At 39.5% G+C, this 25,412-nt stretch overlaps 1 protein-coding gene across 5 annotated transcripts in view; it reads right to left on the bottom strand.

The window, feature by feature from the left end:
• Positions 1 to 19,746: 19,746 nt before the first annotated feature.
• The window catches only part of LOC125451910 (neuropeptides B/W receptor type 1-like), a 37,652-nt gene continuing 31,986 nt past the window's right edge, over positions 19,747 to 25,412 (bottom strand). For 4 of the 5 annotated variants that reach the window (XR_009445770.1, XR_009445772.1, XR_009445775.1 and 1 more), the window contains one exon: positions 19,747 to 20,462. The gene's annotated coding sequence lies outside the window, so the exon portion shown is untranslated. The remainder of the gene's footprint in view (positions 20,463 to 25,412) is intronic. The other variant, XR_009445773.1, reaches the window with a different exon arrangement.

Below are 25,412 nucleotides of genomic sequence, written 5' to 3'. Positions count from 1 at the left end.
GCAACTGAAAATGGTTAGGCCTAGGGCACTACTTTGAGGAACAGCTGCAGAGATGTTCATGAGTTGACATTTCGGAGCTCCAATAATTATAACCATGTTCCAATCTATCAGGTATGGTTCCAATTAGCAAAGTGTTTTCCACTTGATTCCCATTGATTTCAGTTTGCAAGGGCTCCTTGATGCCACAGCCAATCAAATGCAGCCTCTGTAAGTCAGCTCTTTTGTCCGCGTTTGAGCCGAGGTTGTAATAAAGTCAGCAGCTGATGGCCCTGGCGGAGGCTAAACTGACCTTCAGTGAGTGAGTTATTGCTAAGCATGGCACTGTTTGATAGTCCTGTTGGTGACACTTCCCATCACTGTATAAATAATTGAGAATAAACTGATGGGACAATAATTGACCAAGTTGATTTGTCCTCCTTTTTATTTACAGGACATAGCTTTTCTGTACTTTGTGAAGATGCCAGTGATGTCGCTGTACTGTCACAAGTTGGTTGGAAATACAATGAGTTCTAGAGCATAAGCCTTCAGTACTATGGTCAGAATGTTGTTAGTGTGCCTAGCCTTTGCAATATCCAGTGCCTCGCTTCTTGATATCACATGGAGTGAATTGAATTGAAGCCTGACATTTTTGATGCTGGGGACTTCCACTCAGCAAATCTGACTGAAGATTGTTTCAATGCTTCAGTCTTGAGTTTTACGCTGAAGAAATGGGTTCTTCCATCATTGAGGATGGAGGTATTTTTGGATCTTTCTCCTCCAGTCGTTTGTTTAATTCTCCACCACCACTCACAACTAGATGTGGTAGGACTGCAGAGCTTAGGTCTGATTTGTTGATTATGGAATCTCTTAGCTCTGCCTATCACTTGTTGTTTGGTGCAAAGCTTGTCCTGTTTTATATCTTTACCAGATTGATACCTAATTTTAGGTATTACTAGTGCTGCCTCTGGCATGCCCTCCTGCACTCTTCATTGAATTAGGGTTCATCTCTGGATTGATGGTAGTAGTAGAGTGATGAATATGCCAGTCTATGAGTTTGTAGATTGTATTCAAGTATGATTCTGTTGCTGTTCATGGCACAGCTAGATCTGTTTAAACTCTTTACTATTTATCACAGTGGTAGTGTCACATAAGACAATGTATGGTCCTTTCGCTGTGAATGTGGGGCTTTGACTCCACAAAGCCTGTGAGATGGTGACTCTCACCGATACTGTCATGGACAGATGTAACTGGGCATGTAGATTTGTAAGAATGTGATGAAGTTTGTTTTTCCCTCTTGGTTTCTTTACCACCTACCACAGACTTAGCATCGAAGCTATATATTTTAGAACTTCCCAGCTCAGTCAGTAGTGCGGCTGCAGAGCCACTTTCGATGGTGGTCATTGAAGTCCCCCAACCAGAGTACATTCTGTACTCTTGCCAAACTCAGTGTTTCTTCCAACTGTTATTCAACATGGAAGAGTATGGGCTTATCAGCCGATTCAAGTCTGGTAAAATGGCGGTGAAGTAGGGTTTCTGAGCCTGGGATTCGTCTGCTCCATCTGCTTTTCTTGTTTTTTCCTTCCTACCTTTTCTGTTTTTTTAAATTTTTTCCTATTTTGTTTCACTTACCTCTTGTTGAAGAGCTCTGTTGTGGCGATGGCATTGGCGACAGAGAGTAAGCCCAGTGCAGACTCGATTGAATCCAATATGGACTCAAATGAACCCAGCAAAGACTTGAGTGGGTCCAGCATAAACTCATCACAGTAGTGCCAGCGGTAAGTTTGGGTTCCTGGTGATCCTGGTGGACCACCTGCACTCCAAGGTCTCTGTTTGGCAACACATTCCAGGACCTTACCATTAAGTAAATGTACATCCTGCCCTGATTTGTATAACCAAATGCAGCACCTTACACTTACCTAAATTAGACTCTATCTGTCACTCTTCAGTTCATTGGCCCATCTGATCAAGAGCCCGCTGTACTCTGAGGTAACCTTCTTGGCTGTCCACTGCACTACCAATTTTGGTGTCAATCTCTCACTGAAATTATACTAGGCAACTGGGAGAACCCATGTGAAAATATGACAACTACACATCCATGATGAGAAACAGAAGAAGCATTCTAAAGCCAAGAGTCTTATGCAGCAAAAGCAGAACAGGCTATTCCTGTCACCCAGGTAGTACTGTCCAGGTCTACAACACACAGAAACAAATTGCCCATTAAATTAAACGCAGATTGTCAGGAAAAAATTACAACTGAACTTGCAGCCTAGTGCAAACTATGATACTGAAACAAATTAGTACGTGCAAATATTCTTTAAGCAATAATGACGTGTTCTAAACAAAAACATTCCTGTAAATATTGTAAGAAATTTCATAGAAAATCATAATTTCTTTTCCATAAAGGTCACTGAAGGCACAACACATCAATAATCTTGTTATAAATGTCTTTTCTCTACATAAATTACAAAAACAAAACTGGTAAAAATAGCCTAAAGTAATAGCCCATGAACTTAAAAACCTGAGTGAGCTCCTGAATAAAATCATTGTTATTACTTCCTCCATCACCTGTACATCTAATATCATGGCTATATTGCATTATACCACACAATGCAAACAGAAGGCAACTCCCCTCCTTTACCTGCTGTGGTCTAAATATCAGAACTGTCAGAAGTATTTTTTTTTATTTTATTAGGAGTTGGAAACAGAGGAGAATAGATTAATGTAAAGGAAAACTGTGATGTATGTTTTATGGTAGCCTTGTACTTGGAGGATGATCTAGAACATCATATCAGCTATGTGGCTAAAAAATAGTTAAGCAGAGGCTAAGTATCCAGCATGTATTTCATCTTCTGATTCCTTGAACCAAGTGTTTAGTGGAAAATTTACAAGTTATCTTGATCAATACAACTGCTATGACCCATTTGCCTGTATGGTTCAGCCCTCTTGATTGGCAGCCTATTACTGGGCAATAAACCTCCTCAAGCCACCAACACCCTTTGGCTACAGCATGTATCTACTGGGGCTTTACAGTAATTCACCTAATCTAACTCAACAGCACATTAGCAGAAGCTCCAATTTCTACAGTCTGTACTATTAAGGTGTGAAAGCAACTGAACTTCATAATTCCTCTTCACGTAAGCCACCACCAACTAGAAGATTAATGTGAGGATTTAATTTAGTATTGTTCATGCCATGAGCTACAACTCACTCTAGAATCACTAACCGACCACTAAAATAAAATGGGAAAAAGGGCTGACTTTTCCTGTACCTTTGCTAAGAGTCAGTATCAGAGAGATTCATGGAGGGTTTCCTTCTGTGACCCCTTCCAACTTTTGTTTCTCAATTTTTCACTGCTCATCTTATTAGTTATGTTTCCTGTCTCCAAGGTGCCACTTGTAGGCAATTTTATGCTCACCCCATTTCCCTAAACTGCAAACCTTTTTTCACGACCTTTCTTGACAGTAAATGGTCAAACTCCCTAACTACCCCAGCCCCCTTTGGCTTGACAACAGACCAATCCCCTTAGATTTTCAACCATACCCATTTGGTTGAAGCACATGCAGTGTGTTTGCTACATTAGATGCTGCCATATTGGTAAAGTATGATCCATACACCAACATGTGTTCCTCCTTGACTGTTCACTACTGGCAAGCATGAAAAACTGCCAGTTGTCTGTCTACTTTAAAAGGCAAGGCCAGACAGAGATGCTGTGAAAATCCCAGTAAGTGCAAAGTGAGTGAATGCAAAGAAAGCAAGTTAAAAGCCCTGAGATACACACTGTTCTATTTATGGGATGGATGACAGAGTGATCTGACCGGAACCTTGCAATGAAACGTGTCAGTAAGCTTCAAAGTGTAGCGATAAGGTGTTGAACAATTCTGTGAGTTAATCTAAGATGTGCAATCATGATGTGATGAAACAGATGCAATTTACATGGATGGAGGGAGCAGCTGGTGACTACCCATAGGCCATACTCTGAAGTTTTGGGGAATGCTGGCCCAGAAAATATATTGCTGAGTGGCAGCCGTTAAGTAATCACTCTGACTTTCAAGTTGTGAAATGGCGCCATCTAGATTCTCAAAATCACCGGTGATATGGCATACAATTGAGCCAGAAACAGATGTTCATGAACTATTAGTTCATAAAATAAGGCCTTTGCCTCTTTCTGGTGTGATTCTCATCTAGCCATTCAGCCTGAAGGGGAAAATTGGACTCTATTTTCTCAATGTTGAGAATTTCTTTTTGCTATGTTTTCCCAATCTTGTTCCCATTACTTCAGATGTTGGGAAGATCCCAGGCAAATTTTTTGCAGTTTCAATTTATTTTACAACTGTAATAGTAAAGAATGACAAAATATTCCAGAACATGTAATTGTGGTATCAGCAAAATTACAAAAGATCACCTGCCACTGTATTTCCTTTCATGCTTGTGCATCCCCCTGTTGCATTTCCACTTTATTGACATTTTGCATCCTTACTGAAGATACGTTGTCAGTCTTATGGTTGAATTTAAGTTAATTGGGGAATCCTATTAAATTATGTGAATTTACTGTTCCTTTAACATATTGACCTAAATTTTACTTTGTCAATGAAGGAATGTCTTTTGCCAATCATTTTGAGTGCAGTTAACCATAGATGTTTTGTCAAATTATTCAGCCCAGATATTGCCTAACCCATCAGCTGTTTCATGGTGGCACCCTCTGTATTTATTTGAGTCATGTGGTAGTCTCAGTAGATTACGGAGCAGCATGATTCTTCAACCATTCTGATTAAAGTATCTACATTAAGATACAAAGACTACACACCAGGATGTAATAAAGGTCAAAATGAAACTTGCTGTTTAACTAATTGCACAGGAATAAAATAAATGTTGGGCTAAGCATTTGGGATGAATGGATAGAAATAAAAGAGATTGCAATACGAAAATATAATCTTCAAGATTAATTTTGTCTGAATGGAAAGACTCCAAATTATTAAAATTCATTTTTGAAGGATATAGAGATTATTCATCAGCAATTATAATTTACTACACTGTTAAAAACCCATTGTCCACAAAATGAAGGATAAATCCAATTCAGCCAATTGCTAGTTTATCAGCCTGTTCTCAATTATGAGCAAAATGATGCGAAATGTTATTGATGTATTTCTAAGTGAGACATACATTACATCAGCCTGTTCACTGATACCTATTTTGAGCTCTGCCAGGACCCCTTGCTTCTCACCTCATTACAATATTAGTCTAAGGCATAGCAACATGAACAAAACATTTGAATTCCACAGATGAGATGAGAGTGATTGCCGTTGATATCAAGGCAGCGATCGACACAGTGTGGCACTAAAGATCTGTAGAATTTGTTGAATTAACTAAAGTCAAAGGAAACATTTTCTACTAGTTGGAGCTATACCTCAAAGAAAGAAAGATAGTTGTGGTTGTTGAAAGTCAATCATTTCAGCCCTATCAAGACATCATTGGAGGATCTTTCCAATTTTATTAGCCCATTCTGTTTTCAGTATCCTCACCACTGCATGTACACCAAAATGTGACCAATTTCTGATGATGTATTATCCCTATGACTGGAAACTAATGTTCTGAGTAAGAAGTGAGGTGGTGCCATCAAGTTTAAATATTTCCAACTGCATAAAGATGCACTCTTTTTCCTTATCCCTATTTTCATGCACAACTTTCAGCTATATATGCCATGTATGTTTTTCCAACTTTTTTCTCACACTTTAACATATCCTCAAGTTTGGTTGTATTTAACAAATGTACTACTTCCTTCATTCATACTAAGTATTTATATAGGTATAAAATGAGCATCTTTAGTAAAGACCTTTGTGGAAAGTTACTTAAAACATCATCTCCTTTGGAGTTGTGTGACTAATGCACTGATAGACATGCCCATGCAGGTTTCCCACTTATGAAGAACTTACTCCTAACAATATCTCAGACACATTTCCTAGAAAAACAGTCTTTTCTTTGAAAAATTCACCATTTTTTAAATTTCCCACTTGTGATTTGCAGCAATGAAAAGAACTTTAATCATTTGTATTCACACTTAAGCATCTATTACATTTCTTGAAAGTTTACTGCAACATAATGATCAGTATTATTGGATAGATGGTGTCAGGATATTATTTAATGATTTTCTACCATTTAAAAAAGAAAGCTTCAAAAAAGAGAAACATTCAGTGTGATACATATTCACTTGTTTGTGAGGAAGTAATCAATAGGATAAACAAACTGTATGTGATTGCAATTTATACACATAGTCAATCATGCTTTCTCTTTGTCCCTTGATGAATTATTTTAGGGCATAAAATATTGCAGCTGAAATTAAGATTATTATGAATATTCATATCTGGATTTGATAAGCAGTTAAATAGTAACAATATAATGTTCTTTTTGTAACCGGATACAGATATTTCTTTTAGATATACATTTATGGGCGACTTCATCGTGAATCTTAAGATTTTTTAGTTAGATTTCCACTGTTTTAACCCTTGAGCTCATAAGGCTCTGTTACAGTTCCTCTCAATTCAACAAGAGAATGAGGTGAAGGTAACAAATACTGTGCCAAAAGGTTCCCAGTGAGTAGGATTAAAATTTAGTTGTTCCTTGTTTCAACCAATGAAATATACACTGTAATTAATCCTTTGTAAATTTCCTTTGTAACTATCCACATTGATTGCTTACACTGTTACTTTCATCCTTAATGAACTTGAAAGCCATTAGTGATGTGCTAAACTAAGTGTATGTGTTAGAATTGGAAACAATCCTGGAGTAACAATCGAACATTCGATTCAGATAAACTAGATGATAGGTAAAATATAAAATAATGAGTCGAAACGTTTGTGGTAGTCTTTTTTTAAAAAGCTGCAGAAACCTACATACCATCATGGCTTTTTTATTCCTGAAAATGCCAGGATTTTTATGAATTAGTTTATGCTGTAATGCAGCAGTGAAATACATGTATTGATTTTTACCTCCAGCCTGAAATTAAAAGCTTTTGATAAATTATGTGTTAAATTGTATCTCAACTTCTGCAGCTGCCTAAAACCGTGGTTGTACATGTTTCTAAGGTGACATTGATTAAAAAATAAAACAGTCTCGGTTAGGGTTACGTAATGTCTCACAAAATAGAACAGATAAAAATCAAGGTTTCTACCAAAGAAAAACAAAAGAAAATCAAGTCTTAACCATTTGTGGCAAATATTATCAGAATGGAGATGATGGCCCCATGATTTTTAATTGCAAAGGTGAGCCTATCATTTGCCACATTCAATTCTAACAAACCATTACAAAATGATGGGAAATAAAACAGATTAAAAGAATCAATTATAGGAAGAAAATTATTACAAACTGAACAGATTTTTCAGAGAGTAGAATGGTTATAATGTACCACAATCATGGCAGGTTCTAAGATTCTATGTTGAAGAGTAATCTTAATTGCTATTTTTCCAATTAGGAATAAAAAATATAAACTAACTAAGAAAAGTCTAACTATTGATAATTAAATCACCCAAGGTATTGTATGTCTGATCCATATGGTAATATATAAGATTAATCAATTGTCAGATTGATGGAGGATTATTTTTATACTGCGTAATAAAAGTTTTTGTGATTTAGATTTAGCTTTAGAATTTGAATTTCAAACTAATGACACATGGGGGTCATTTTTTTGTGAAGGGATTTAAAAATTAACTAGGTCAGTTCTTTCAGAATTATTATTTTAAACCAGTACGTGACTCTTGAAATGTTAATGGAAGCTTGTATAACTTGTGAGTTTTATTACATGAAAGAGAAAGCATTGTAAGATATTAGTTTGCTTTTTAGATGATCAAAGATTAATTTTAGCTTAGAAGAAAATGAGAAATTGGAAAGATTTCATGTAGTTTGAAGGATAACTATCTGGGGTGAGTTGAAGGAATAGATTCTTCCAGAAATGATATTATTCAGAACATTTAAGGGAAAAAATATCCGAGGGAGGGGGTTTAGGTTGTGAAACTTTCAGATCAGGAGTGTTTGGTTAGAAGTTCACTGAATGTTGAATAACTGAAGGAGTCTAAGCTCAGTTGTTTGAGTGGTCAAAGGAAAATGGCCTCACAGCTCATGGGATTGGAAATGAAAGTAAGTAGTTGGGTCAAACCTACCAAGTTGAAAGGTAAAAGATACATCTCTGGTTTTTGTGCAGATGAAAGATGATGGGGAGTAAAAGAAATTTTGTTTTGCCATGTTCTTTAAAATTCTACAAACTGTGTTATATCTTGATACGTTAGTTTGAATTATTTTAGTTAATTATTCCTCCTTTTTTGTAATAACTGTTTATTAACATCAAACATGAAATGCCATCTTTGAGAATGGTATTGTGATGACTGAGTCCCACGCAATCAGCATTCTGGGATTTTCCATCAGCCAAAAATTGAATTAGACTCGCAATATGAATATCGAGACTACAAGAGCAAGTCAGAGACCAAGAAACCTACTGCAAGTAGCTCACCCCCGACTCTTGAAATCCTACCCACAACCTACAAAGCGTAATTCAAACATGTGATAGAATGCTCTGCACTCATCTTGATGAGTGGAGCTCAAACAATACAAAAGATGCTCAACATAGAGTCATACAGCATGGAAACAGACCCTTTGGCCCAATTTATCCATGCCAACCAACTTTCCTAAACTGAACTAGTCCCACTTGCCTATGTTTGGCGTATATCCCTCCAAATCTATCCAATTCATGTGTCTATCCAAATGTCTTTTAAATGTTGTAACTGTACCTGCATCTATCACTTTCTCTGGCAGTTCATTCACATACATACCACCCTCTGTGTGAAAAAGATACCCTCAGGTCCCTTTTAAATCTTTCTCCCCTCACCGTCTTCTCAGCTAAAACAGGATTTGTTAGATCTGTATTAGGTCAATCACTAAAATGTTCTTTTTAACAGAAAAACATTCCAATTCTATTCACCATCAATACAAAAGCCTTCTATTAGGGATTAACATCTTTACAACCTCTACAATGTCTCCATATCTTCCTTTTAATATGCTGACTTGCTTTACACACTAACTAGTGGAAGTGAAGTCCATCTTAAGATTCAAATCAACTTTGACATTTTTATCTGAAGATTTAAACATTTCTGCTTCTTTTGTTTCAGTTATGGTCAGGTTGACCAGCATCATCATTGCTGTTTTTGTACTTACAGAGAGCTCTTTGCTCTTCTACCCCCTTTTAGAGTGGGAGGAGCAGAATAAAAATGACACTAGTGGCAGGGACAAAGTGCAAGTGAAAGCATTATAAAGTGAGACCCATGTGATGTCAGCCTATTCTTACTCTTTTTAACACTTTACCATTCAATAAGATCATGGCTCACCTGTTGTAGATTCAACTCCACTTTCTTCTTTACCCTGCAAACCCTGGATTCATTGCCGAAAAATGTCTGAATTTATTTAAGCCTAGGTTGGAAAACAACCCAGTCTTCAATACTTTCCAGGGGAGGGAATTCCCTAAGATTATAATCAGATAAATACAGGTGGCAAAGCAACTGGTGAGAATGATATAAAGAAACTACGGAAAGAGTACACATTAAGGGAGTGGCCATAAAATTGAGAAGAATCAAAAATTTCAATCAGAGTCCCTGCAATTTCCAGCCCTGCCTCCCACATCATCCTGGGATGCAATTCTATTAAAGGCGACTTTAATCTTCATATTGGTTAAGTTAATCAAATTGAAAAGGCTAACTATGACAACAAATTCATCTTGTGCACTGGGATATTTTCCTAGAGCAATATCTAATGAAGCCAGCCTGGACCATGTTATTTTGGATCTGTAAATGGGTAATAAGGCAGGTATAATAAATGTCCTCAGAGAAAAAAAGATCCCTGAAGAATTACTGATCATGATTTATTAGTTAGTTTAAGTGTAAGAAGCCTGACCCAGAAACAACTGACACCGAACAGCAGTCAGATTCATTACTCAAGGCTGTCATTTTGATCACTTGTAAGAAATTTATATAGAAGATAGGAGCAGGAGGAGGCCATTCAGCCCTTTGAATCCTGCTCCACCATTATTCACGATTATGGCTGATCATCCAATTCGATAGCCTCATCCTCCCCAGAAGCTCTGATCCCATTCACCCCACGTGTTAAATCTAGTCACCTCTTGAATACTTTCAATGTTTTTACATCAACTATTTCCTGTGGTAATGAATTCCACAGACTCATCACTCTTTGATGAAAAAATGTCTCCTCATCTTCATCCTAAATAACCTCCCCTGAATCCTCATTCTGTGACTGCTGGCTCTGGACACACTCACCATCAGGCACATTCTCCCTGCATGTACCCTATCCAATCTTGTTAGAATTTTAAAAGTCTTATTAAAAGAATTATTTACTTCTTCACTGCTTAATTATTGCTATCTACATGTAGCTTCTCTTTCTCTGCAGTGATGGTGGAAACCCTGCCACAATTCCCTGCTTGTGACATTTTTAGTTAACAAGTTGGCCTGACTCCTGATGATGAACATATGCATCTTTCAAAGAGTAGTTCAAAGCCATATGTAAAATTCTCCAAAGCAAATTTTATGATAAAAGAACCTGTGCAAAACTTTAAAAGAAACAGCAGGCAGAATAAAAAGAGGTGCTGGTAAATTAATAGTGGATAGTCATGAATATGATTAAATTAAACTTATTCTAAAAGTATAATTTAAATTGAAGAAACGTAAAGGTATATTCACTCAATCTTGCCACAGGAATAGAGGGTGGCACCATGGAAATCAGATGCAGTCTGTGTGGCACCAACTGGTATTGGTGCAGGTGGACATTCTGGGATGGTATTGTGGGAAGTTTGAAGTCAGTTTTTTTCTCAGACCATTTCCATCCATCATCCAGGACAAAGCAGCCCATTTGATTAGCACCACAACCACAAAGATATACTTCCTCCACCACCAATGCTCAGTACCAGCAGTGTGTCCCATTTACAAGATTGACTACAAAAAAATCCAAGGCTGTTCAAACAGCACTTTCTAAATTGATGATCACTATCCTCAAAAAGGCCAGAAGCCACATGTTGATCTTCTCTCAGTGTTGCCACATCAAAATCACAGAACTACCTCATAACAGGGCAATGGACGTACCTACGCAAAATGATTGCAGTGGTTCAAGATGTCACCTTCTAAAGGGCACCTTGAGAGGACCAATAAACACTGACCTAGCCAATTACGCCAACATCCCATAAACTAATAATCCCAAATTATGTTCAATTTCATGGAAGATTAGCACATTAAATTGAAAGTAGGAAAATATGATCTAACAAGGCAGGCTTCATTCTGTGATCAGACTTGTCCAGAAGTAACAGCTGGGACCATAACAAGCAGAAGCTCTTGCCACAATCTTATTTTGTTGAATTTAAGAGAGGTATCAGTTCACTGAATTTAAGATGGGTCAGTGTCTCCTTTGGGGGAGTGGATATATGGAGGTGCTAGACATGAAATTGTTGTTTTCTGGTGAAGTTTATTGCACAGATTTTGAAAATGGCTTTGAACGTTGCTAAGAATTTTCTGGGAGGAGAAGATCTAACTTTTTTAAAATCTGTGGCTACAGCTAAACTGATAAATTTATCAGATAAATTGGAAGTAGAACTATAATTAAGACCTTGTAAGGAGGAGTTGTTTAGTGAGATCATCTAGTATTTAGAATTAGAAGGACAACAATAAATAATTGTAATGCCACAGCTAGAACTAAGTAGGATACGTTTAAAAATGAAAAGATTTGTTAAAAGAAAAAGGGAGGATAATGAGAAGCAGAGAAAAATGGAGAGTAAGGAGAGAGAAAACAGGTGATAATGGAAAAAGAGAAGGGATTTGAAAGCCTGAATTTCAAATGGTTTGGGAAATTATACATCATGACATAGAGTCAGAGAGATAAAAGGCACAGAAACAGACCCTTTGGTCCACTTGGCCACACTGATCAGATATCTTATGTAAATCTAGTCCCATTTGCCACTATTTCGCCCATATCCATCTAAACCCGTCCTATTCATTTACCCAACTAGATGGCTTTTAAATGATGAAATTGTACCAGCCTCCACCACTTCCTCTGGCAGCTCATTCCATACATACACCGCCCTCCAAATGAAAAGTAGGTCCCTTTTAAATCTTTCCCCACTCACTTTAAACTTATGCACTCTAGTTTTGGACTCCATGACCCCAAGGAAATGACCTTGCCTATTTGCCCTTTCCATGCCCCTCATGATTTAAAAACCTCTATAACGTCACCCCTCAGCCTCAGATACTTCAGGTAAGGTAGCCTCAGTCTAATCAGCCTTTTCCCTATAGCTCAAAACTTCTGACCCTGGCATTATCCTTGTAAATCTTTTCTGAACCCTTTCAAGTTTCACAACATCCTTCCCTTAGCAGGAAGAGCGGAATTGCACACAGTATTCCAATAGTGGCCTCACCAATGTCCTGTACAATCATGACTTGACCTCCCAACTCCTATGTTCAATGCACTGAGCTACAAAGGCAAGCATACCAAGCATCTTCTTAACTATCCTATCTCTCAGTGACTCCACTTTCAAGGAACTATGATCCTGCATTTCAAGGTCTCTTTGTTCATCAGCACTGTCCAGGACCTTACTATTAAGTGTATAAGTCCTGCTCTGATTTGCCTTTCCAGAGCACAAGACTTTACATCTGTTTAAATTAAACTCCATCTGCCACTCCTTGGCCCATTGGCCCATCTGATCGAGATCTCATTGTACTCTGAGGTAACGTTCTTTGCTGTCTTCTGCACCTCCAATTTTGGTGTCATCTGTAGACTTACTAACCATACCTCCTATGTGTGCATCCAAATCATTTATATAAATGCTGAAAACCTATGGGCCCAGCACAGTTCCTGTGACATACCACTGGTCACAGGCCTCCAATCTGAAAAGCAACTCCCCACAACTATCCTCTGTCTTCTACCTTTGAGCCAGTTCTGTATCCAAATAACTAGTTCTCCCTCTCTCCCTTGTGATCTTGCCTTGCTAACCAGTTTACCGTAAGGAACCTTGTTGAAAGCCTTACTGAAATCTGTATAGATTATGTCTATTGCTTTGCCCTTATCAATCCTCTTCGGTACTTCTTCAAAAAACTCAATCAAATTAGTGAGACACGATTTCCCACGCACAAAGCCATATTGACTACTTCTAATCAGTCCTTGCCTTTCCAAAAGCTTGTAAATCCTATCCCTCAGGATTCCCTCCAGCAATTTGCCCGTCACTGATGTCAAGCTCACTGATCTGTAGTTCCCTGGCTTTTCCTTACCACCTTTCTTAAATAGTGGCACCAATATTAGCCAATCTCCAGTGTTCTGGCACCTCACCTGTGGCTAACAATGAAAAAAGTATCTCAGCAAGGAATCTAGCAATCATTTCCCTAGCTTCTCATGTTAGCGTACTCCTGATCAGGTCCCAGGGATTTATCCACATTTATGTGTTTTAAGATGTCCAGCACCACCACCTCTGTGATATGGACATTTTTCAAGATACTATTATTTATTTCCCAACATTCTATTGCATACAGTTCTGGTCATCCTGCTTTTGGAAGGATATTATTACCTTGGAAAGAGTGCAGAAAAGGTTTATAAGTATATGACCAGGACTGGAGAGTTTGAGTTATGAGATGCTGGGATTCTTTTCTTGGAGCATAGGAGGTTGAGGTTTATAGAGGTTTATAAAATCGTGAGGGGCATTGATAAAATAAGTGGCAAAGGTGTTTTTCATGGGGTAAGGGAGTTCAGAACTAGACAGTATAATTTAAAGGTGAGGAGGGAAAGATTTAAAAGGAACATGATGAACAACTTTTTCACACAGAGGGTGGTGTGTATATGGAATGAACTGCCGGGGGAAGTTGAATCATAGAATCATTACAGTGTGGAAGCAGGCCATTCAGCCCACTGAGACCACAGATTATCCTACCCTCTGTCCCCATAATCTTCATTTTTCCAATGACTAACCCATAATGGAATAGTGTAGGTTAGATGCGCTTCAGATTGGTTTCACAGGTCAGCACAACATCGAGGGCCAAAGGGCCTGTACTGCACTGTAATGTTCTATGTTCTATGTTCTCCATTTTCCAAATCCTTCTCTGACGTAAACACTATTGCAAAGTATTAATTTAGTATCTTCCCCATCTCCTGAGCTTCCACACATAGGTAGCCTTGCTGATCCTTATTGGCTGAATAAAAGGCTTAGAATGAAGAAGGAAAAAAGAGATAATAGCTTAGAGGATAATGTTGATACCGATGAGGGGTCTGCTGTAACTAAGAACCTCTACTTAGTTTCTAAATTTGCTATGGATAAAGTCAAAGTATATTTTACCTAATTTGAGAAGTCAACTAGACAGATTCAGTGGCCCAAAGATGTTTGGATTTTGATGTTACAAAGTGGTTTCACAGGCATAGGTGTGACTGGGTATGTCAGTTTATCGGAAGAACAATCTGCAGTTTATGGAATGGTTACAAAAGAAACATTCTATGCTCAGGAAATTATCCCAGAAGCTGGTCAATTAAAATTTAGGACCACAAGCGATACACCTTATGAGGCATTTCGTAGAATTTCCAAGAGGAAAAAAAATGTTGCGTTAACTAGTTTCAGTTTCAATCACTAGAATTATGGAAAAGAATTGGGAATGTAGGAGAAATTATGACTATGAATGAATTCAGAAATAACATTCCTGCAAACTTGAAAACGTCATTAGATAAGAGTCAAAGATCAAAGAAGTAAAATGTGAGGCTGGATGAACACAGCAGGCCAAGCAGCATCTCAGGAGCACAAAAGCTGACGTTTCGGGCCTAGACCCTTCATCAGAGCTTTTGTGCTCCTGAGATGCTGCTTGGCCTGCTGTGTTCATCCAGCCTCACATTTTATTATCTCTGATGAAGGGTCTAGGCCCGGAACATCAGCTTTTGTACTCCTGAGATGCTGCTTGGCCTGCTGTGTTCATCCAGCCTCACATTTTATTATCTTGGAATTCTCCAGCATCTGCAGTTCCCATTATCTCCAAGATCAAAGAAGTAGTAGTTTTGTCAGGTATCTATGACATCTCCCAATGACAGATGGAGCAATGGACATATGGGAAAGAAATTGGGAAATAGGACATCCAAAGTTACTGGCTTTAGGGGGCAAGGAGAAAGAGGTCAATATAATAAATGATAAAGGCTGGAGACAAAAAGTAATTTTATCTACATCATATGCTTCAATTGTAATAAGACTAGAGACACTAAATCCAACTGCTGTAACTTAAATGGGAGACCAATTGTGGGAGCAGAATTCTGGAAGGAATCCTCAGAAAACAGGGCTTTGGAAAAAGGAAATATGCATTGAAACTGTAACGGTAGTACATAGAAACATTGCTATTGAATGGCAAACTGGATTCTTTGAGCAAAATGGCCTTCTTCATAGAATCCTTACAGTGAGCAAACAGACCTTGCGCCGAATAAGTCCACACCAACTCTCAGAGCATCCCACCCAGACCCAGCCTTATAACCCACACAACCCTGAGCACTATGAGCAATTTAGCATGGCCAATCCACCTAGTTTGCATGTCTTTGTACTGTGGGAGGAAACCAGAACACCCAGAGGAAACCCACACAGACACAGGGACAATGTGCAAACTCCACACAGGTAGTTTGCCCAACGGTAGTATTGAAACCGGGTCCCTGGTGCTGTGAGGCAGCAGTGCTAACGACTGAGCCACCGTGCTGCCCAAAATATATATACCTCTGCTGGTATATCTTATGTTCTTATGTTTCTTCAGAATAGTAAGAAGGGAGTCACATCTTAACATAATCATGAAAATTGTTTTTCACATACTAACAAAAAGAATCAGGTTATTGGGCCCTCTCAGCAGCAGAGGTGGAATGCTGGTAATGCCACTGGATAAATAATATAAAAGCCCAGCCTAATGTGCTGAGGATATGCATTTGAATCCTACCATGGCTGAGGCAAAATTTTCATTCAATAAATCTAGAATAAAAAGCTAATAGAAAGAATGGTGACCATGCAACCATTGTGAATTGTCATAAAATCTGTTTGGCTCACTCATGTCCTTTTGGGAAATCTGCCACCTTACCTGGTCTGGCCAACATGGGACTCCAGACCAATCTGGTTGACTCTTAACTGCCTTCCTGGAAATTAGGGATGAACATTAAATGCTGCCCTCGCCCAAAAAAATTGATCTGATAAGGAGAGGCACTGCTTTATGCTACAAATCAAATAAGTAAAGCAATAGAGCTTTTGGGAGATTAAAAACAAAGAACAGAAATTGCTACAGCAATTCAGCAGGTCTGGCAGCATTGTGGAGAGATAACAAAGTTAAAGTTTTAAGCCCAGTGGCCCTTCTTCAGAACTGCCAGTTCTCTAATTATTTACTTTTATTTCAAATTTCTAGCATCTGCAGTTCTTTGTCTTTTGTTCTTTCTTTCTTTTCTTTGGGTGGCACGGTGGCTCAGTGGTTTGCACTGCAGCCTCACAGCGCCAGGGACCTGGGTTCAATTCCAGCCTCGGGTAACTGTCTGTGTGGAGTTTGCACATTCTCCCTGTGTCTGCGTGGGTTTCCTCCGGGTGCTCTGGTTTCCTCCCACAGTCCAAAGATGTGCAGGCTAGGTGGATCGGCCATGCTAAATTGCCCATAGTGTTCAGGGGTGTGTAGGGTATATGGGGATGGGCCTGGGTGGGATGCTCCAAGAAGCAGTGTGGACTTGTTGGGCTGAGGGGCCTGTTTCCACACTGTAGGAACCTAATCTTGATTTTGTGATATTAGGAGATATTGAAAACTGTCAGTTACTGATGCCCCCTATCACTCAATAGTTTTTAGTCACTTGAGACTTTAACTAAAAGACTGGCACTGGAGAAATATTTTTTTTCCTGAAGCAATTAGACTTCTGAAATTATTTATACCCAGATCAAACAACCTTTTTAGTGTCTTATACTAACACTTCTGGCCTGGGACCAGCACTAATACATTAGCCCAAGGTAACCTAGTTTCATTATATCTTTCTTTTCTCAGGAGCACTGGTCTATACAGTTAGCTTCATCAAAGAACTTCACTGGGACATCCAAAATTCAAAGAAAGACAAATAAACTGTTCTATCTAAGATAAGTGTGTTTCTCCTAAGTTAAAAAAACAAGTTCCAATAATGTCTAACAAACCTTGAGGCCCCATTATTTACCTTGTTAGGTACCAAACAATCTGCAGTAAATTAATATCTATTAGTGGTGCTTATAAACAATCATTAATTTTAACGCTAGGCCTCAAAAGCTGTTTTAAAAGTAATCATCCTGGTTACATAAGTACTTGCAAGTTAATTATTAATTTCAGAAACACAGGAAAAAGTTCAGAGAAGGTTTACTACATTAAATCCAGAGATGGAAGGCCTATTTTATGAGTAGGGATTGAGCAATTTAAACATTTCCTCTATAGAGTTTATAAGAATGAGAAGAGATCTTATTTAAGTATATAAAATGCTAAAAGGGATTAACAAGTAGATGTAGAGTGGATATTTCCCCTTGTAAGGCATCGAGAGATCATAGTTTTAGGCTACAGAGTGGCAGATTTAAGACAGAAATCAGGAGAGGTTACTTCTTTAAAAAGATCAAGATTTCATAGAATTCACTACACCAGGGTGCAGTGGACACTGGAACACTGAATAATAAGAAATAAGAGGCAATGGACAGATTTTTTAAATTAGTAATTTGTTAAAGGATTACAGGGAATGGGCAAAAATGTAAATTGAGACCAAGATGAGACCAACCATAATCATATTAAACAGCAAAGCAGGCTTCAGGGCTGGTTTTTCTACTTTTGCTCCTACTTCTTGTTCTAGTGTTCTAAAATCCCCTTGTTACAAACTCAGAAAAGCCAACTTTACAACTGATATTAAAACATATGTATAAATTGCAGTCTGAATCATAGGGTGCATTGGATGACATCACATCTTAAAGAACATGATTAGAGTTTATTGTCAAGAATATCTGAATGATTGGGATAGAGGAATTCCCTTGTTACTGTTTGTCATCAGGGATGCTCCTCGTAAATCCACAGGATTCAGTCCTTTTGAACTTACATGAGGGCTTGAACTTGGAGGACCTCCTAAATTGATCAAAGAAACATCAATAAATCAAAACTCATAGACTATGCTTCCAGTCTATGTTTTGAGTTTCATAGTGAAGCTAGTAAAAGCATTCAAGTTGGCCAAGAGGCTTTTGAAGAGTTTTCAACAATGAAAACCATAACAGTTAAAAGGGCAAAGTTTGAAATTTTATTGCTTGAGGCAAGGTTTCCAGTTTTGTTGTCTGTCTCAGGTGAATCATTAAGCACAAGATTTACTGGAATTTATTTAATCAAAAAGAAACTTAATGATGTAACTAGTGTAGCGAATATTTCTGATAAGAGGAAAATCAGCCAATGTGGCTTAATATATTGAAACATTTTGACAGCAACAATAGTCAGGAGGAAAGTGTATATGCTGTGGTGAAAGAAATAGGGAATGACAAAAAACATCAGAATTCTTGGACAAATGAATGAGAAATTCAAAAGTTGATCCTCCAACAAACAGATTAATAATATGGAGGTACTTAAAAGGTTAGGTAGCATAATATTTTGTCTTTCAGAGAGCTATTAAATTGTCATACAAAGGTGATTACAAGTCCAGACGTTGAATTGAGAGAATAGACCAGGGGAAAAAAAAAGTCCTTAGTCATTCATGTTATTAATGTAGTGGAGGGATGCATTGCCTACAAAATAACATCCTTATGGATTTGATTCAGAAAAATTAGCTTGGGCGAGAGAAGAGATTTTGCTCAAAGTGCCATCATCTCTATATTACTGTTAATTGTCGCTGGAACTCACTCATGATATTGGTGCTGAAACCAGGTGGGTCATAAGGATTCTATATTTATTCTCACAAAGCCAATGTGCTAATGAAAATGGCCTCATTACATATTCCACAAGTGAGGGACAACATTAAAAGATTTGGACTCATACAACTTGCCACTAACATTGACAAGTTCAAGACCAGAGAAATATTCACTTCTGCATCACCACATGGACTGTATTAATGCAGAGTCAAGCAGTTCAGAATGCAACATTCCAATGAATGCTCAATAAAGTCTTTGAAGAACTAGCAACTGCTTGGTTTACTTAGCTAATTAAATCGTTTTACCCAAACTTGGGAAGAACATTTATGGGACTTGAATAAACTATTTGATTGGTGACAAAGAGTCAACACATTGTTATAAATCTAGCTAAAAATCAACATTCCAAAGAAAAGAGTGACTTATTTGGGATGTACAGTGGTTCATGTAGCACCAAGAAAATTGAGGAAAAAAATGTGAAATCTTGTCATATGTTGGCAACATTCAATTTCAATGCAAATTCATGCTGAAGTTGAGCCTGTTATTATTCCCTGAATTTGTTGAAGAAAGGCAGAATGTTTGAACAGGCATAAGACAAGTTGAATGTTGTGCTGAGAATGGCATCAGTTTTAGCAGTGCCTTATTATGAGAAGCCGCTGACATTGATATTGGTATGGAGACAGTAGGAATTGCCGATGTTGGAGAATCTGAGATAACAAGGTGTTGAGCTGGATGAACGCAGCAGGCCAAGCAGCTTCAGAGGAGCAGCTTTCCTTCTCCTCTGATGCTGCTTGGCCTGCTGTGTTCATCCAGCACTACATCTTGTTATCTGACATTGATATTGGTATTGTTTTAATGCAAGATGGCAAGGCAGGGTTCAAACAGCTTATCAGCTACATTTGATTTATTGTAGTGGCATGTACCTAAGTACAATGAAAAGGATTTTTTATGAGCAGTACAGGCAGAGTAATGCAAGCCAGGACATACACATCATAGGGTGCTTAGAGAGAGTGAGTCATACAGGTTACACTGCACAAGACGTACGCAAAACAAGGTCAACATTATTTGAAGATAGAGAAGTCTATTCAACCATCTAATCATGGCAGCTGTTCATGAATCTGTTGGTGCATGTGTTCAAGCTTCTATATCTTCTGCCTGATGGAAGAGGTTGTAGGAGAGTATTACTAAGGTAGGAGGTGTCTTTGATGATATTGGCAGCCTTTAAGCAGCAGCACAAAGTTTAAATGGAGTCCAAGGATGGAAGGTTGGCTTCCATGATGGTCTGGGCAGTGCACACAACCTTCTATAATTTTTTATGTTCCTGGGCAGAGCAGTTGCCATACTAGGTCATTATGTACCAGATAGAATGCTTTCAACGGTGCATCTGTAAAAGCTGATGTGGGTCCTTATGGACATGCTGAATTTCTAAAGCCCCCTCAGGAAGAAGAGACATTGTTGTGCCTTCTTGACTATCGCATCTGTGTGGGAAGACTGGTTGTCGGTTGTCATCACTCACAGGAACTCGATGCACTCAACACTCTCAATCTCCACTCCATTAATGTAAATAGAGGCATAGTCTCCTCCTTTCTTTCTGAAATCAATGATAAGCTTATTAGTTTTGCCGACATTCAGAGAGAGATTGTTATCATTGCAACATAACACCAAGTACTCTGTCTCCTTCGAACTCATCATTGTTTGATATCAGTCCTATCATGCAAATTTGTAGATGGCATTCATTCAGAATTTGGCTACACAGTCATAGGTGTACTGGAAATACAGCAGGGGGCTGAGAATGCATCTTTGTGGACTCCAGTGTTGAGGGCTATTGTGGAGGAGGTGCAGTTGCCTCTCTTCACTTTAATTTACAGAAATGTTTAGTGGAGGAAAAGAAGACTTTGAGTTGAATTTTACAGCATTCTGAGTGATGGGGTTTTGGTGAGATGTTTGGCAGAATTGGCGACAGGACCAATGAGGTGCATTTCGAAGAGAACTTAGCTAGCGCATTCAGGGGCCCAGTTACCAGGTTGGACAGATTGCATCTCAGGGCTTCTCTCTATCTCACTCAGCACTTGCTCACTTAGCGCCAGTCTGCATACTTACAACATCAATGCAGTGCCATCTTTGTTAGCCCATTACTGCTTCTGCTTGAGGCAAAGGCAGTCATTGTTGCAACATTGAGGTATTCTTTACTACGGACACAAATACAGGCTGCTTACTAATAGGATTCTGGCATAGGGTGCTGGACATCATGATGAGCTGGATAGTAAGACCTTGACCTAACACCTAAAGCATCTGTCAGATGCCTGCATGGCATACAAGCTACATGCTCATTCATTGGACATGTCAAAATTTGGAGGGGGCTTATCTACAGTCCAGTCAAGGGGTCCTGATACAGTCAGTTGTGGCAGACACAATTCACACACATGCAGGCTTCAAAACAATTAGTTATTCGCCATGTTCATAGTTAGGGGAACTGATCCGGTACAGTACAGGAATTGATCAATAGTCAGTCCTATAAGGCCAACACAAGTCATCAGGTGAATTGTGGATCATTAGTCGGTGAGCTACAAAGACAGTGGTCAGTGTTTGACCAGTCATGCCTTGGGCTGTTCATCAAAGTTGGTTGCAGGCCTAAGGCAAGTATAATCTTGGGTGTTTATCTTTCAGGGGCTCTGTAGTGGCAGAAGAGTCTGGGGGAGTCATAGCTGGGAGGAGAAAACAGATGCATTTGTAGAAGTGGAAATATATTCAGTGACAGCTGGAAACTCAAAGTGAATAAGGGGTTATGTGGAAACAGCATAAGAGGTTATGACAAGCCACGGGAGGGAAGTTATTGACATCAACTATGACCACAGCTGCAACGAGAAAGCATAGAGGAGAGAGGAATGGACACCTTTGAGTGTAAGGCCAGGGTTCAGTGAATAGTGAGGACAGTTGGAGGTGAAATTCAACGAGGTGGGTCTCTATATGGTCAGGAATGGGTTGAAATGGGCTATTGGGGTAGTGCAATGTAATAGGAGACACAGAGGCTTGGGGAGTGCTTGATCAACGTATGGTGCCCAATGCTGATGATGTCCAATGCAAGCTGTATTCCTTGCTATTATTTATAATTTTTGAAGAGTGATGAGCTGTTAGAAAATGGAAAAGACAGCACCAATTTTGTCCAGTAGTAACATAGCTGAGGTCAGAACAGCTGTCTTCATCTTTTGCAACAAACACTGTTTCATATTCACACTTTCCTTTGCAGCGGTAGCTAGAACCCACTCCATGATCTTCGTGGTAAAGTCTTTAGTTTAATCAGCCTGTTGAAATGCAATCAGCCTTTTACCTTGCTATCTTGCCAGCGCTCTGCTGGATACAACAGCAGTTTGTAGAAAATCAACTACTGTGGCTCGTTATTTGATATCTTTGAAAGAATTTTTTTCTGTAACCGCTCAGATAATTAGCGTTTCCTTCATTTTTGTTCATCTCTAAACCTAGTTATCTGACAACTACTGTTTATTCTTTTTGATTACTAGTTTAAAATGATATGGTTCATGAATATTATTAATTCCACTCGACTGACTTGCCAGCAGGTAATTTCTATTTGGTGTATCAAATGATAAAGAGAAGAGAAAATGGAAGATAATTGACTAAACAACTAAGACTGGTGATGGAAAGATTTTTTTTCACACAGTGAGCTTGATGATTTGCCTGAAAGGTCAGCGGAAGTGAATTCAATAGTAAATTCTGAATGAGAATTGGGAAAAATACTTGAAAAGGAAAAAGAATATGCAGGTCTATTGGGAGAAAAGAAAGCATTGAGACAAATTTGATAGCTCTGGGCAGTAATTAGTTCTTACAAATCTGCCTTTTGCATTACTATTTCCTTTCAAAAATGTATCTTGCATTTATCATAACTTCTATAACTTACATAGCCAGAAGTATTGTCTTGATTATTCAAAGCTTTATATTTTGGTAGGGTGACATTAACCACTTCATTTCCTTTAACCCATTCTAATGTGTGTCTCTCTGAACTTGCTGAATTTTATTCTCTCAATTTTGCTATCAAATCTGCTAATAAGAGTATTGCTGTTGACTTCTAATGTATTAACCTCCACTTTGCAACAGTTGAGTAACAACACTCAGACACTTCTTTCTATCTTTGCCATTGATAGCACAATGCTGCCATTGGAGATTAAATCATTGTGCTGAGGACTTACTTCTTCCCTTCTTTTTCTTCCTTTGTTGAGTCTCTGCCAAACTACATTTGTGAGTTTTCTGACATGTCATATCAACAATTTCTCATTTCCTGGCACTGACAGCCTCCTCTTTGCTATAAATGTCTAACCCCTGTACACCTTCCTTTTGAACCTGGATGGCCTGTAGCAGTCTGATTTTCCCTTGAGACCTGAATGCTCTCCACCTACCATCATCCTTCTTTTCCTCATAGAGGAGGCTACATCAGGAGCAGCAGATGCAATAGACCACATTGACGGATGTGCAGGTGAACCTCTGTCTGATGTGAAAGCAGATAAAGGGGGCCACAGTGGTGCACTGACCTCTACTTAGCCAAGGCCAAGTGCCAACTCTAACACCTCTTCCTACCATCCCCTCAATCATGACCCTACCCCTGACCATCAAAACATCATCTCTCAAACCACTCATAATCTCATCACCTCAGGTGACCTCTGCCCACAGCCTCCAACCTCATCGTTCCCCAACCCCGCACAGCCCATTTCTATCTCCTTCCCAAAATCCAGAAACCTGACTGCCCTAACCGATCCATTGTCTCTGCCTGCTGCTGCCCCACTGAACTTACTTCCATTTTCCTTGACTCTGTTTTCTCCTCCCTTGTCCAAGAAATCCCCACCTACGTCCGGGACACCACCCACGCCCTCCAACTTCTCCAAGACTTTCAATTCCTTGGCCCCCAACACCTCATCTTAACTATGGAAATCCAAACCCTGTACACTTGCATTATCCATGTGGGTGACCTAAAAACCCGCCGCTTCCTCCTCTCCCACAGGCCCAACCAGTTCCCCTCCACTGACACCCTCATCTGCTTAACTAAACTCGCCCTTATCCTTAACGACTTCTCCTTCAACTCCTCCCACTTCTTACAGACTAAGGGGGTGGCCATGGGCACCCAAATTGTCCCAAGCTATGCCTGCCTCTTCGTAGGATACATGGAACAGTCCTTCTTCTGCAGCTATACTGACGCTATCCCCCACCTCTTCCTCCATGATATTGATTACTGTAACAGCACTGCCTCGTGCTCCTATGATGAGCTTGAATAGTTCATCAACTTTATTAACACCTTTCACCCCAACCTCAAGTTCACCTAGACCATCTCTGATACCTCTCTCTCTTCCTGGACCTCTATGTCTTCATCTCTGGTAACCACCTGGAAACTGATATCTATTTCAAACCCACTGACTCCCACAGCTACTTAGACTACACCACCTCTCACGCATCTTCCTGCAAGAATGTGATCCACTACTTTCAATTCCTCTGCCTCCACCACATCTGCTCCCAAGATGGGGAATTCCACTTCCAAATATCCCAGTTGTCCTGTTATTTCAAGGGCCGCAACATCCCCCCTTCAGTGGGTCAAAAATGCTCTCGACAGCATCTCTTGCATTTCCCGCACCTCTGCCCTCACATCACCTCCCCCCAACAAAAACAAAGACAGAATCCCCCTTGTCATCTCACATCACCCCATTTGCCTCCATATCCAACCTACCATTCTCTGCCACTTTGTCACCTGCAATCCAACCCCACAACCAGGATATATTTCCCTCCCAACCCTTATCTACCTTCCGGAGGGATCACAGTCTCCGTGACTCCCTCATCCGCTCCATACCCCCCCCTAGCATCACCATCCCCAGGACCTTTCCCTGCAACTGCAGGAAGTGCTACACCTTCCCCTACATCTCCCTCCTCATCTCCATTCAAGGCACAAAACAAATCTTTCACATCAGATGAGGTTCATGCACATCTGTCAATGTGGTCTATTGCATCCGCTGCTCCTGATGTGGCCTCCTCTACATCAGTGAGAACAAACGGAGGCTCAGGGACTGCTTTGTAGAGCAGCTGCGCTCTGTTCATGACAAAAAACACCTTCCAGTTGTGAACCATTTAAACACCCCCTCCAGCTCCCTGGACATGTTCATCCTGGGCCTCCTCCAGCATCACAATGACACTACCCGATAACTGGAGGAGCAGCACCTCATATTCCACCTTGGGAGCCTACAGTCCAAAGGCCTAAATGTGGACTGTACCAGTTTCAAAATCTCCCCACCCCTGGCCTCATCCCATGACCAACCCTCCCTCTCATCCCCACCAGCTTGACCTGATGCAACCTGTCCATGTTCTCTCCCACCTATCCACTCCTCCCACCTTACTGACCAATCCCCACCAATGCCTACCTGCACCATCCCACCCTCCTTCCCCAGCCCCACCCCTCCTCTCTCTATTTTTTTCTGAGCTCCCTATCCCCTCCCCCATTTCTGAACAAGGATCCCAATCCAAAACGTCAACTTTCCTACTCCTCTGATGC

Source organism: Stegostoma tigrinum, chromosome 5 (genome assembly GCF_030684315.1).
Source record: "Stegostoma tigrinum isolate sSteTig4 chromosome 5, sSteTig4.hap1, whole genome shotgun sequence".
Taxonomy (NCBI): Eukaryota; Metazoa; Chordata; class Chondrichthyes; order Orectolobiformes; family Stegostomatidae; genus Stegostoma; species Stegostoma tigrinum.
This window is presented reverse-complemented; position numbering and strand designations above follow the sequence as displayed.